We start from the raw sequence: 14,654 nt of genomic DNA, 5'->3' as shown, positions 1-14,654 counted from the left end.
ACTATGGAATCTCAGAGACTGAAAAACCACATGTTAAGTAAGCTCTGTATCTCATGGCATAGAGGAGAGGTTTAAGCTATCTCAGGGTATTTCGCAGGGGAGTTGACTTTATCTCCTCTGCTAAGTATCCTCGCCAAGCTGATATTTAAATCATCCACATAATGTTATAACACTTCGTTCTGAAGAAGTCCAGAGAATAGCATATCATTGGACTAGACCCATAGATATCAACGCTAATTTTGAGAAAACAGGGATCTGTTTGTTCACCAGAATGATGAAGACAGGTCACTGTGATGATCTACGCTTTCTTAATAGGACGATCTCGAAATGCGTTTCAATCCCATACCTAGGGAAGATCTTGGACAGGATACTGAACTGAAAGTGTCACCTACAGGATTGTGCGGAGAAGTCTCATAGATGTTGATCACTATACTGAAGAGCCATGTGGTCGAAATAGTGTCATGATTAACCAAATATGGTTCACTTACCCTCCTCTAAGAAGTTTAATTGTAAAAGAAACTTTTCTTTGAAAACCTATATGTGTTTGATCTCAACATTCCACTCTTACTTTTCACAACATGCAGTGGTTGTTCGAAGATTTATTGTAAAACATAGCGCAGGTTTAACATTTTAAAGGGGATACTAAAGTGAAGGGCCCTATGGCAACCCTTCTTAATCTATAATAAATCAATTGCACGCATAAAACAATGATTGCCACCGGCACTTCAATATGTGCCCAAATAAAATATTACACAAAGTACTTGTGGTCGACTACGCGGAAATTGTCGTAATACCCGGAAATAATTGAAAACACACATTCCTATACCATCTGTTATTAATTCAGTTTTTATTGTGATGTGTCAAATGTTTGCCTTTTATTAACATCATTCCATGTGCTCAGCACTGGCTTCAACTGACCTAACCTAATGTGGTGGTGGTTTTTCGCTATTATTAAAATAAAACAAAATAGAAAAAGAATTTAAAAAATACAACAATAAAGTGAAAACACCGTATGAACGATGAATACAAAATAAATGACACATTATTCAAGCCCATACATATTTAATTGTTTTTTGTTTTTTTTTTTTTTTTTTTTTTTTGCTTTTGCCTTAGAAAATGAGTCTATATGCTGTTCACACTTTTTGCTAAACCTAAGCAAAAAGAAACGGAAAAGAATTACAAAAAGTTCAGCAACAAACAAAACCACAATATTTCACACCACCAAGTGTAGTGGGGTGCTGCTCGATAAAGAAATGTTGCGCTCAGAAAAATTGAAAAGAAAAAAACAAAATCGAAAAAACCACAAGTGAAAAAATTAAAGAAATACCTTCTAAAAATATATCATACTGATGAAGAAGAAGAAGAAATACAAACATATAATAAAATTAGAGATAGGAAACAGACATTATTCGCACAGTGGAAGCGAAAAAATTCAAATAACTTGCAAAAAAAACAGAAAACCCAACTAACAAATATTTACCAAAATAGGAAGAAATTTTCTATAAATAGTACATTTGGGGAAATTAACTAAAAAATAGTAAATAAGGGAAAATTTACTTATAATGGTAAGTTTTGGGAAAATTTACTACAAATGGTAAATTTTGGGGAATTTTACTAAAAATGACAATTTTCGGGCAAATTTTATAAAAAAGTAAATTTAGGAAAAAAATTATTAAAAAATGATAATTTGTAGGAAAATTTACTAAATGAGAGTAAATAAGTTTCGAAAATTTGCAAAAAGTAGTAAATTTGAGGGAATTTACTAAAAAAAATTAGTAAGTATGGGGAAATTTACTAAAAAATAGTAAGTTTGGAAAAATTTACTAGAAATAGTAAATTTTTTTACTAGAAATAGTACATTTTTGGAAAGTTTACTGTAATAGTAAATATAGAGAAAATTTACTAAAAATTTCTTGGAAAAAATTTAGCACAGTGGAAAGCGAAAAATTTCAAACAACTTGCAAATAAAACAGAAAAACGTAATAATAGATAATTACTAAAATAGAAAAAAAAAAAAATACTATACATAATAAATTTGGGCAAAATTAACTAAAAAATAGTAAATTTGGGAAAATTTACTTATAATGGTCAATTTCGGGAAAATTTGCTAATAAAAGTAAATTTTGGGAAATTTTACTAAAAATGATAAATTTTAGGAAAAATTTACTAAAATAAAGTAAATAATTTTTTGAAAATTTACTAAAATAGAGTAAATAATTTTTTTAAAAATTTGAAAAAGTAGTAAATTTGAGAAAATGTACTAATAAAAAGTAAGTCTAGGAAAATTTACTCGACATAATAAATTTTTGGAAAGTTTACTGTAATAGTAAATATAGAGAAAATGTACTAAAAATTTGCGAAAAATTTCAAACAAATTGCAAATAGAGCAGAAAAACGTAATAATAGATATTTACTAAAATAGAAAAAAATTTACTAATACACAATAAATTTGGGGAAAAGAGCTACTTTTGGTACATTTGGGAAAATTTACTTATAATGATAATTTTGGGAAAATTTACTAAAAAAAGAAAATTTTGGGAATATTTACTAAAAATGATAAATTTTAGGAGAATTTACTAAAAGTGAGTAAATAATTTTTTGAAAATTTACAAAAAGTAGTTAATTTGAGAAAATGTACAAAAAACTAGTAAGTATGGGAAAATTTAACAAAAAATAGTAATTTTGGGGAAATTTACTACAAATGGTAAATTTTGGGAAAGTTTACTGTAATAATAGAACATTTTATGAAAATTTATTAAAAATTGCAAATTTTGAGAAAATTTTTTAAAATTAGTAAATTTTGTCGGTCAGTTTGTTTGATCCATAAAGGCTTAAAGACGGCTTAACCGATTACCTTGAAAATTTCACAGATTGTGTAGGTGTAGGTCTGGAAGGAAGCATAGGCTACTTAAATTTTTTATATCGGAAGGGGTGCGGACCCCTCCGCCTTATGCCAAAAACAACACCCAAAAGTGGACCGATCGGGACAATATGAGTATCAAATGAAAGGTATTGGGGAGAAGAATACAAACCAGGTATTAAAATTTGAGTTTTAGTACTCGTCGGGTCGCCCCAACCCAAAAACTCCCCCAAAACAGACATATTGGGGGTTCATATTAAAATGGGGCTCAAATGAAAGATATTCGGGAGTAGATTACGTATCTGGCATAAAAAATCAGATCGAAGTAAAGGGGCTCACCCCACCCCCCCGAAACGCCTCAAATGGGCACAAGACCCTTTATGCCTATTTGGGACTCGTTTTGTTTTTTTGTTCCGTAGAATCAAAAACGACTGAACCGATTTTCTTAAAATTTTCACAGATTGTGTAAGTTGGCTGGAAGGAAACATAGGCTATATAACGTTTTAATATCGGAAGGGGGGCGAACCCTCCCTCTTCCCCCAAAAACGCTATCGAAAACCAAAAGTAGACCGATAGGCACAATATGGGCATCAAATGAAAGCTATTGGAGACTAGAAAACGAATATCGTATTTAAATTTGGTTCCAAGTACCCAGCGGACCGCCCCAGCCCCAAAACTCCCCTAAACAGATATATTCGACGTTCATGTCGATATGGGACTCAAATAAAATGTATTCCAAGTAATGGGAGGTCGTCCCCAATTTTGGAGGCAAGTGTTTGGGGGTACGCCCTAAATAACCCTCTAAACTGAACTTCATTTCCGACTATAGCAATATGGTGCTCAACTCATCGGTATTTGGGAGTAAAGAACGAATTTCGTATCTATATCCCAGGCAAAGTGCCAGTGGCCGTCCAGCCTTAAAATATCCTCCAAACGGTTCATATTTACCGACCATGGCAATATGGGGCTCAAATTAAAGGGATTTGGAAGTGAAGCGCGAATAAGATATCCGAGGTGCCATCCCCTTCCCTAAAAAGCACTTCTCATCACCCTAATTTGAAAAACTCCAGATCTCAGAGATTGGTAATGCGATTCGTTCGAAATTTTGTTGTACTCTTACAGTCACCAAAAACAAAACATGGTTTCTATTGTTGGAGTCGGGGGCCGACAAAACCCGCCAAATGGATATATACACCAATCACGACAATATCTAGCTCAAACGAAAGGAGTTTGAGAGAAAAAAACTATGTCCAATTAAAGAGTCATGTGGTTGGGGTGCCGACTCACCCCAAAATATCTCCCTAATCGGATGTATTTACCGACCATGGCAACATGTGATTTGCATAAAAGCTATTTGGGAGTAGAGTACGAAATTTATACAATACTAATTTTCGGAACAAAGACCCTGGGGTCCACCCCACCCTCTAACAGTACTTATTTACCGATCATGCCAATATGGGGCTCATACAAAATGAATTTGAGAGTAGAGCATGAAGCTTATATTTACTTCAAGGGCAAAGTGTCTGGGTGGCTACCCCACCCCCGTAATACCCCTAAACCGAAAATATTTACCAATATGGTAAAATAGGGCTAAAAAAAAAAAGGCATTTGGGAGTAGAAAAAAAATTTGCCCATCAGCCGAGCAGGGGCAAATTCTCACACACTGCTTTCCGATTCAAGTTTAAATTCAATGATAAGGGACCTTTTTTATAGCCGAGTCCGAACGGCGAGTCTTTTTGTTAGAAAAGTATGAATCTGATATCCACTTTGGGGGTAAAGGATTTTGCTACTCCAATCCAAAACCAAGAGAATGAAGTAGATCTAACCTCTAAACTTTAATGGGCGGACCCTCTCCTTACCCTATTTTTAAAGACGCTAGACCTCGGAGATGGCTGGGACGTTTTATGCGACGATTAGTTTGTTTATAATAACTCAGAAATAGAAATTTGGTATTCTTAATTAAGGTGGGATGTGTAGGGCGGCCGCCCCACCCCAAAGCCTACCTAATAGAATTTTAAACCAATAATGACAATATTGGGTTCAAATGAACACGAACACCGTACCAATGTAAGGCTCAAATGAAAGAAATTTGGGAGTAGACCACCAATATGATGTCCACATTGAGGCGAAATATCTGAAAGGCCGTATCAGTACCCCCAATTTTTTTTTCCTGACCGTACCTGTTTGAGGTTCAGATAAAACAAGGGAGTGAAAAAAGGCGCAGCGGAGCATTCCCTCCCCATCCAGTTTACTATAAATAGTAAATTTTAAGAAATTTTTACTATACATAGTAAATTTTTCTTAAAATTTAGTTAAATGGAAAATTTTAAGAATATTTACTAGAAATCGAATCATTTTTTTATTTTCCCACTTTAATCTCTAATAAATCCTCTAAATTTTTTCACTTTTACTCTACGCCACACTGTATTTCAAGCGCCATACAGGCGTACATTCTAAAAACCACAAACCGCGTTAAAAAAAAAAAAACTTTGGGTAAACGCGTTTTTTTTTTGCTTCTCTTGCTTGCTGCTTTTCTTCGGTTAATTTGCCATGTTAGTGTGAATGTGCCGAAAATAGAAGAGAAGCAGGGAGAGGAGCGAAAGGCAAACGAATCATAAATAATTAATGGTTTTTTGTATAATAGAATCAAATAGTTAAGACGATAAGACCCCCAAATGAATACGCGGTTGCAAACGTGACAATAATTTATCATGGCATGCGAGGCGAGTGAGTAGCTTCTGTGGCAATTAAAATGGAACTCAAAATGAGGAATTCAAAGTATTTCAAGAAATGTAAGAGGCCAAAGAACAAGATGAAAGGAAGCCAGGTTATCCATCTTTGCGATCACTTTTTGTGTGCGTTGAATTGAAATTCTTAATAGAAAATTTGTGTAAAGAATATCTTAAAAAAAATGGGAAAAGATTAGTTTATGGCCCCACGTGATCTTCGAAAAGTTATTTTCACGCCCGAAGGGTAAAATGTCTTGATATGATGTGGGGATTTTGTGGCAAAAAAGTATTTTGTAATGTCTTAATTAAAGCGTATGCTGGCACAAGAAGGCAAAACTGGCGAGCATATAATGAGGGTTGATCTGCTCATAGACCATGCTTTTTTTGATTTTACTTCGCATTTCAAATTTTAGCTGAAATCAAATCAAGGCTTCCAGGATTTTCAGAAGTCAAATCGGCTGGTGGGTTTTTATGGGGGCTATATCACTTTTCATGATAATTGAGGCTTTATGTCTCAAATAGGAAGGTCGGTTATAAAGAAGCAAAATAGTGACTTGAAATACAGTGCAGCGAAGAAGAAAGGTGAAAAATTATGGATATAAGTTTTGGAATTTACTAGAAACAGTAAATTTTGGGAAAGATTACAAAAAATATCGAGTTTTGCGAAACTTACTAACAAAAGTAATTTTTGGAAAAATTTACTAAAAATAGTAAATTTTAGAAAATGTACTAAAAACTAGAAAAATTAACTAAAAACACAATTTATTATACATAGAAAAGTTTGTGAATTTATTGAAAAATACTAGAATTCTGGGAAATTTACAATAAACAGTAATTTTTAAAAAAATTTACAACAAACCCAAGTTTTTGAAAAAAATTTACTAAAGAAAATTTTTTAAAAATTTTTAACAAATTTACTAAAAATAGTAATAGTTGAGAAATTTTACTATATATAGTAAATGTAGAGAAAATTTATTATAAGTAGTAAAATGTGGAAAAAAATTTTGGAGATTATTTCATGCAAATGTTGACCGTGACTGCGCTTCAAAATGGTCCCTCCCCTTAGACCAATTTTGGCATACACTTTCCATCATTTTTGGCCGGTATTTCATGAATAAATGCTTCAATGTTGTCTTTCAATGCGTCAATTGAAGCGGGCTTGTCTTGTACACGAGCTTTAACACAGTCCAACAAAAAATAGTATAAAGGCGTTAAATCGCACGATCTATACAAATTGCCAAGTGATCGGTCGCGAGTAAGAAAAAAATGTGCATCGAACTCGCCTCTCAATAAGTCCTTTGTATTGCTTGTTTCGTGGCACAGTCTTGTTGAAACCACATGTCATGCAAGTCAAGCTCTTGCATCTTAGGCAAAAAAAAGGTTGGATATCATCTCACGGTAGCGCTCACCATTCACAGTCCCGTTACAATTCGTATCATCTATGAAGAAGTACAGTCCAATGATGCCACCAGCCCATAAACCGCATCAAACTGTGACTGTTTTCTGGATGTATTGGAAGCTCTTGCGGCGTTAAATCGCACGATCTAGACGTCCGATTGACCGGTCCCGCACGTCCAATAACATGTGCACCGAACTCGCCTCTCAATTGGGCCATTGTTACGCGTGCTGTGTGGCATGTGGCACCGTCTTGTTGAAACCTCATGTTATGCAAGCTCAAGCTCTTGCACCTTAGGCAAAAAAAAAAAAAAAGTTGGATATCACGTCGCTGTAGCGCTCACCATTCACAGGCCCGTTAAGATTCGTATCATCTTTGAAGAAGTACGGTCCATTGAAGCCACCAGCCCATAAACCGCAATAAACTGTGACTTTTTCTAGATGCATTGGCAGCTCTTGCGGCGTTAAATCGCACGATCTAGGCGTCATTTTATCGGTCCTGAACGTCCAATAAAATGTGCATCGAACTCGCCCCTCAATTATTCCATTGTTACGCGTGCTGTGTGGCATGTGGCCCCGTCTCGTTGAAACCACATGTCATGCAAGTCAAGGTCTTGCATCTTAGGCAAAAAAAAAGTTGGATATCATGTCGTGGTAGCTTTCACCATTCACAGTCCCGTTACGATTCGAATCATCTTTAAAGAAGTACCGTCCAATATAGCCACCAGCCCATAAACCGCAACAAACTGTGACTTTTTCTGCATGCCTTGGTAGCTCATGCAAAGCTACCAAAGTGTTGCGTGGCACCGTCTTGTTGAAACCATATGTCATGCAAGTCAAGCACTAGCATCTTTGGCAAAAAAAGTTGGATATCATGTCACGGTAGCACTCACCATTCACAGTTACGTTACGATTCGCATCATCTTTGAGGAAGTACGGTCCAATGATGCCACCAGCCCATAAACCGCACCAAACTGTGAGTTTTTCCTGTTGATCTTCACTCCAAAATCGGCAATTCTGCTTATTTACGTACCCATTGAGCCAAAAATTAGCTTCGTTACCAAATGGAAGAACAGAGCACGCATTTTGATAAAAAAAATTCAATCATTTGCAAGCGTTGTTCGTTTGTAAGACAATTCATGGTTAAATTATAGACCATACTGAAGATGGTTGACAGTGATATAAAACACGAAACGTGCGTGAGCTGTTTAAACCAGTGTTGCCAAAAAGATAATAGCTAAGAAACCACCCTTTATTCTATTACACCCTCCACCGTAGTATAGGGGTATACTAATTTCGTCATTCCGTATGTAACACCTTGAGCTATGCGACTAAGACCTCATAAAGTATTGTATATATTCTCTTGATCTTCATAACATTTGAAGTCGATCTGGCCATGTCGTCCTACCTTCTGTCCGTCCGATCGTCCGTCTGTCTGTCGAAAGCACGCAAACTTTGGAAAGATTAAAGCTAGGGGCTTGAATATTTGCGTAAATACTTCTTAGTAGCGTAAATCAGTTGGGGTTGTAAATGGGCCAAATTGGTTCGTGTTTTGATATAGCTACCATAGCTACCATATAAACCGATCTTGGGTCTTGACTTCTTGAGGCACTAGAGGCCGCTATCTTACGACTTCCAATAACTGTTCTAAGTATGGTTGAAATCGGTTCATAACCCGATATAAACCGATCTTAGATCTTGATTTCTTGAGCCTCTAGTGGGCGCAGTTCTTATGCGATTTGGCTAAAATTTTGAACGTGGTGTTTTTGTATCACTTCAAATGGATTCATAACCTGGTATAGCTACCATATGAACCAATCTCCCGATTAGACCTTTTGAGCTTCTAGAGGGCACAATTCTTACCCGATTTGGCTGAAATTTTGCACATATCGTTGAGCACATGACTTCCAACAACTGTGCCAAGTATGGTCTAAAACAGTCCATAACCTGATTCCGCCGCCATTAAAAAACCGATCTCCCGATTACACTTCTTGAGCTTCTAGAGGGCGCAATTGTTCTCCAATTTAGTTGAAATTTTACACATGTCATTTTGGTATGACTTTAAATAACGGTGCCAACTATGGTCTAAATCGGTTGCTAACCGGATATAACTGGCATATAAACCGATCTCGCAATTTGACACTTTGAGCCACTAGAGGGCGCAATTTTTACTCAAATTGCCAGACATTTTGGAGGTGACATATAACGGCCAATAACTTGATGTAGCTCAAATATATATTTGAAAATTCATTTAAAAAGGCTTGACAAATGCAATCCATGATGGGTATACAAGATTCGGCCCGGCCGCACTTTGAACTTGTTATACCTACCACTATAGGATGTAAGCCTATCTAGTCTAGTCATTACGTCTGTAACACTTAGAAATATTGATCTAGGACTCCATATAGTGTATATATTCTTGATCGTCTCGACATCCTGAGTCGATCTAGCCACGGACGGACGTGGAAATCACCATAGCGGTCGAACGCATAAAGCTAGCCGTTTGAAATTTTGCACAGATACTAAGTATTGATGTAAGTCGTTGGGGATTGCAAATGGTCCATATCGGTTCAGATTTAGATATAGCTCCTATATAAACCGATCTCCCGAAATGACTTCTTGAGCCCTTTCAGCCACAATTTTTGTCCGATTTGGCTGAAATTTAGCATGCGGTGTTCTATTATGACTTCCAACAACTGTGTCAAGTACGGTCCACATCGGTCTATAACCTGATATAGCTCCCATATAAACCAATCTCCCGAAATGACTTCATGAGCCCCTGGAAGCCGCAATTAAGGACCGATTTGGCTGAAATTTGGCATGCGGTGTTCTATTATGACTTCCAACAACTGTGTCAAGTACGGTCCACATCGGTCTATAACCTAATATAGCTCCCATATAAACCGATCTCCCGAAATGACTTCTTGAGCCCTTTCAAGCCGCACTTTTTGTCCGATTTGGCTAAAATTTTGCATGTGGTGTTCTGTTATGACTTCCAACAACTGTGTCAAGTACGGTCCACATCGGTCTACCGATCTCCCTATATAACTTCTTGAGCCCTTTCAAGCCGAAATTTTTTCCGATTTGGCTAAAATTTTGCAAAAGGGGGTCTGTTTTGACTTCCGATCTCCCCATTTGACTTTTTGAGCCTTTACAAGCCGCAATTTTTGTCCAATTTTTCTAACAATTTGTCTCTTATGACTTCCAACAACTGAGCCAAGCACGGTTCAAATCGATCTATAATCTGATATAGCTCCCATGTAAACCGATCTCCCGACTTGACTTCTTGAACACCTGGAAGCCACAATTTTTGTCCGATTTGGCTGAAATTTTGCACATAGCGTCCTGTTATGACTCTCAACAACTGTGCTAAGTACGGTCCAAATGGGTCTTTAACCCGATATAGCTCTCATATTTTAGCAGAATTCATGGTTGTGGGTTTCCAAAATTCGGCCCCGTCGAACTTTGCACGTTTTTACTTGCTCGTAATGTCACACATAGAAGACAGACAGGCAATGATTTTGGTCTACCACTGTTCCTTTCTTTTGGCATATTTTGCTCCAACATTTTTTTTTTTTGTTGCATTTTTTTATTTTGTATTTTTATTTTCTTTTTCATAGCCTTTTAGAGCATCTGTTTGGCTGGCTTTGACTTACTTTAGCCTAAAAATGCGGTCAGACAAGTTTTTCCTCTCTGTGGTCAAGTCTGTGGCGTTGACTTTGTGTCGTTTTGCATTTCGCTTGAATTATGGTCTTGTTTTGTTCTCATATTTCATACAGAGTGAAAAGGTGACGATCATGGCAAGGCAATGATCATTAAAAGAAATTACTTTTATATCGATTATAAATGAAGATAATTGCTTCAAGGTGGGTTTAAAAGGGGTGTAATGGTTGAATAAAAATCACCAACAACATTTTCGAATGGGAAAAATTTAACATATTCTAAATCATATTTCCACAGGATTTTCTCCAGCTTTTCAATATTACTATTCAAGGAATAGGCTAGCAAAATACTCTTAAAAAGTTATGGAAGAGGATCTTGCTACTCAAGTATTTGATAGACTTTATGAATCGGAATTTCTTCTTCACCTAGAGATTTTCCACACGATTTCCCATATGGATTATGTGACTCTTTATTAGTACAATTTGTGAAAACAATGTGTAGTGCCTATTTCCCTTTAGGAAACCATTGTAAAATAGTTGATGAACTCAAATCGTTCGGTACCTTATAATAACATCTCTCCGTTGTATCTTCGAAACAAAAGCATTTGCCTCCGTTCATAAAAACTTTTCCTTTTTCAATGGACAATGTATTTGTAGGTCAACAAACAAAATGCCATTCCACCATCAGTGATGCACTCCATATGATATCATCTAAAATACTTCATTCATTTCATTCAGCTTCCTTGGCAAACATTTTCTATGTTACTATAAATAAACTTTGGTTGCCTTATATATATCACACATGTTATGTGAAGTTGCCTTTTTTGTCATCGATAAGCAAACAAATTATCTGCTATGTGATCTAAAGAAGTGTTGAATGTCTTCTTTAGATCACATAGATTGCCACTGTTGAATGAGCAAATGGTTGGATTGGCGGCTAGCTAACTTCCTTCAATGAGTTGTTATTTTTTTTTCTATAAATAAACTAAAATATCTTTAAATACACCTGATGTCAACAAAATACCAACATCAAGAATGGAGGCAATACCATGCTAAAAGCAGGCATACGTTTTTTTGTAATACTTAGAAACCATTCACATTGTTTGGGAGTTGCGGAAAAGTAATAATTACTTCTGAAAGTAGGCCGTTTGAAAAAAAAAAACGGATTGTAAACAAGTAAAAGCGTGCAAAGTTCGGCCGGGCCGAATCATTGGGACCCACCACCATGGATTCTGCTAAAAATTTATACAAACTAACTTTAGTTGAAGGGCACAATTCTATTGTATGCTTGCCCAAAAAGTAATTGCGGATATTTTAAAAGAAGTAAATGCATTTTTAATAAAACTTAGAATGAACTTTAATCAAATATACTTTTTTTAAAAGTAACAGCTGATAACTGACAGAAGAAAGAATGCAAATATAGAGTCACAAACTGTGAAAAAATTTTTCAACGCCGACTATATGAAAAATCCGCAATTACTTTTTGGGCAACCCAATACATAGGACACTTCTGTCAAACCAGCAAAACTTAAAGCTTCTAGGAACCGAACAAGGATAATTGACAGACTGGTTTATATGGGAGCCAAATCGGACAAAAATTGCGGTTAGTAAGAGCTCAAGAAGTCAAATCGGAAGATCGGTTTATAAAGAAGCTATATCTGGTTATAGACCGATTTGGACCGTACATGACACAATTGTTGGAAGTCACAACAGAACACCGCATGCAAAATTTCAGCCAAATCTGACGAAATTTGGGCTTACAGGGGCTCCAGAAGTCAAATCGGGAGATCGGTTTAAATGGGAGCTTTATCAGGTTATTAACTGATTTGGACCGAACATGGCACAATTGTTAGAATTCGTCACAGAACACCGCATGCAAAATTTCAGCCAAATCTGACGAAATGTGTGGCTTACAGGGGCTAAAGAAGTCAAATCGGGAGATCGGTTTATATAGGAGCTATATCCGGTTATAGAGCGATTTGAACCATACTTGGTATAGTTGTTGGAAGTCATAACAGAATACTACATGCGACATTTCAGCCAAGTCGGACGAAATTTGTGGCTTCCAAGAGCTCAAGAAGTCAAATCGGAAGATCGGTTTATAAGGAAGTTATATCTGGTTATAGACCGATTTGGACCGTACATGACACAATTGTTGGAAGTCACAGTAGAACACCGCATGCGACATTTCAGCCAAGTCGGACGAAATTTGTGGCTTCCAAGAGCTCAAGAAGTCAAATCGGAAGATCGGTTTATAAAGAAGCTATATCTGGTTATAGACCGATTTGGACCGTACATGACACAAATGTTGGAAGTTACAACAGAACACCGCATGCAAAATTTCAGCCAAATCTGGCGAAATTTGTGTCTTACAGGGGCTCAAGAAGTCAAATCGGAAGATCGGTTTATAAAGAAGCTATATCTGGTTATAGACCGATTTGGACCGTACATGACACAAATGTTGGAAGTTACAACAGAACACCGCATGCAAAATTTCAGCCAAATCTGACGAAATGTGTGGCTTACAGGGGCTAAAGAAGTCAAATCGGGAGATCGGTTTATATGGGAGCGATATCAGGTTATAGAGCGATTTGAACCGTACTTGGCACAGTTGTAGGAAGTCAGAACAGAACACCGCATGCAAAATTTCAACCAAATCGGACAAAAATTGCGGTTTGTAAGGACTCAAGAAGTCAAATCGGGAAATCGGTTTATATGGAAGCTATATCTGGTTATAGACCTATTTGGACCATACTCGACGCAGTTGTTGAAAGTCACAACAGAACACCACATACAAAATTTCAGCCAAATCGGATGAAAATTGCGACTAACAGGGGCTCAAGAAGTCAAATCGGGTGATCGGTTTATATGGAAGCTATATCTAAATCTGAGCCGATATGGCCCATTTGCAATCCGCAACGACCTACATTAATATTAAGTATCTGTGCGAAATTTCAAGACGCTAACTTAACGCTTTCGACCGCTATCGTGATTTTGACAGACGGACGGACGGACGGACATGGCAAGATCGAATTTATTGGGTCACACATCAATATATCGAGGTGTTACAAACGGAATGACTAGGTTAGGATACCCCCTTCCTATGGTGGTGGGTATAAAAATTTTTAATTTTATTTTAGAAGATCTTTGAGAAAAGGAAGTAGCATGCAAGTTTCCAAAATTGCAAAAATTGCAAATTTTGCCCATGAACATTCCACTAAGGAACAGGGGCAAACTTCTCACATACCAATGAGTGCAGTCCGATTCAAGTTTAAGCTCAATGATAAGGGGCCTCCTTTTTATAGCCGAGTCCGAACAGCGTGCCGCAGAGCGACACCTCTTTGGAGAGAAGTTTTACATGGCATAGTACCTCACAAATGCTACCAGCTTTAGAAGGGGAAAAGCACCAGTGAAAATTTTTTTCTGATGATCTCGCCAGGATTCGAACCCAGGCGTTCAGCGTCATAGGCGGACATGCTAACCTCTGCGCTACGGTGTCATGCAAGTTTCCAATGGAATCAATTTGCTGTTGGGTACGGCCAACCTTAACGCTTTTTTCATTTCTTTTTGTTTTTGTTTCTCTAATCCTCTAATCTTTCAAATGTTGTTGGCATACTAAATTCTTGATCTTATCAGTTAATCAATTATAAGGTACCAAAATGTCTGCTTGACTTTTCTAACCTTTAGTGAAATAGGATTTCCAACTTAGTGGTCTACTTAACACAAACGTATTTCGCATTTTGCAATTCGCATTTTTTTATCTAATCTCTGGCGTTTGTTTAAAGTGGGTACATAAATTCTACCGCTTTATGGGCATTCCACTACTATGTGAGAACGTTGTCAAACAAATTCTTAAAAATCATGCAAAAGCTATGATAACGTGCCAAGTTTCTGTAGAAAAGCCAACAAAATGGAAATACTACAATTTATTACGATTAAATTTAATTAATTTCTGAATAACTTGAATTTTAAGTTTTAATTATGAAATGTTGAATGATGTATTCGAGA

The sequence above is a fragment of the Stomoxys calcitrans genome, chromosome 2, assembly GCF_963082655.1.
Source record: "Stomoxys calcitrans chromosome 2, idStoCalc2.1, whole genome shotgun sequence".
Classification (NCBI taxonomy): domain Eukaryota; kingdom Metazoa; phylum Arthropoda; class Insecta; order Diptera; family Muscidae; genus Stomoxys; species Stomoxys calcitrans.
Note: the sequence above shows the minus strand (reverse complement) of the source record.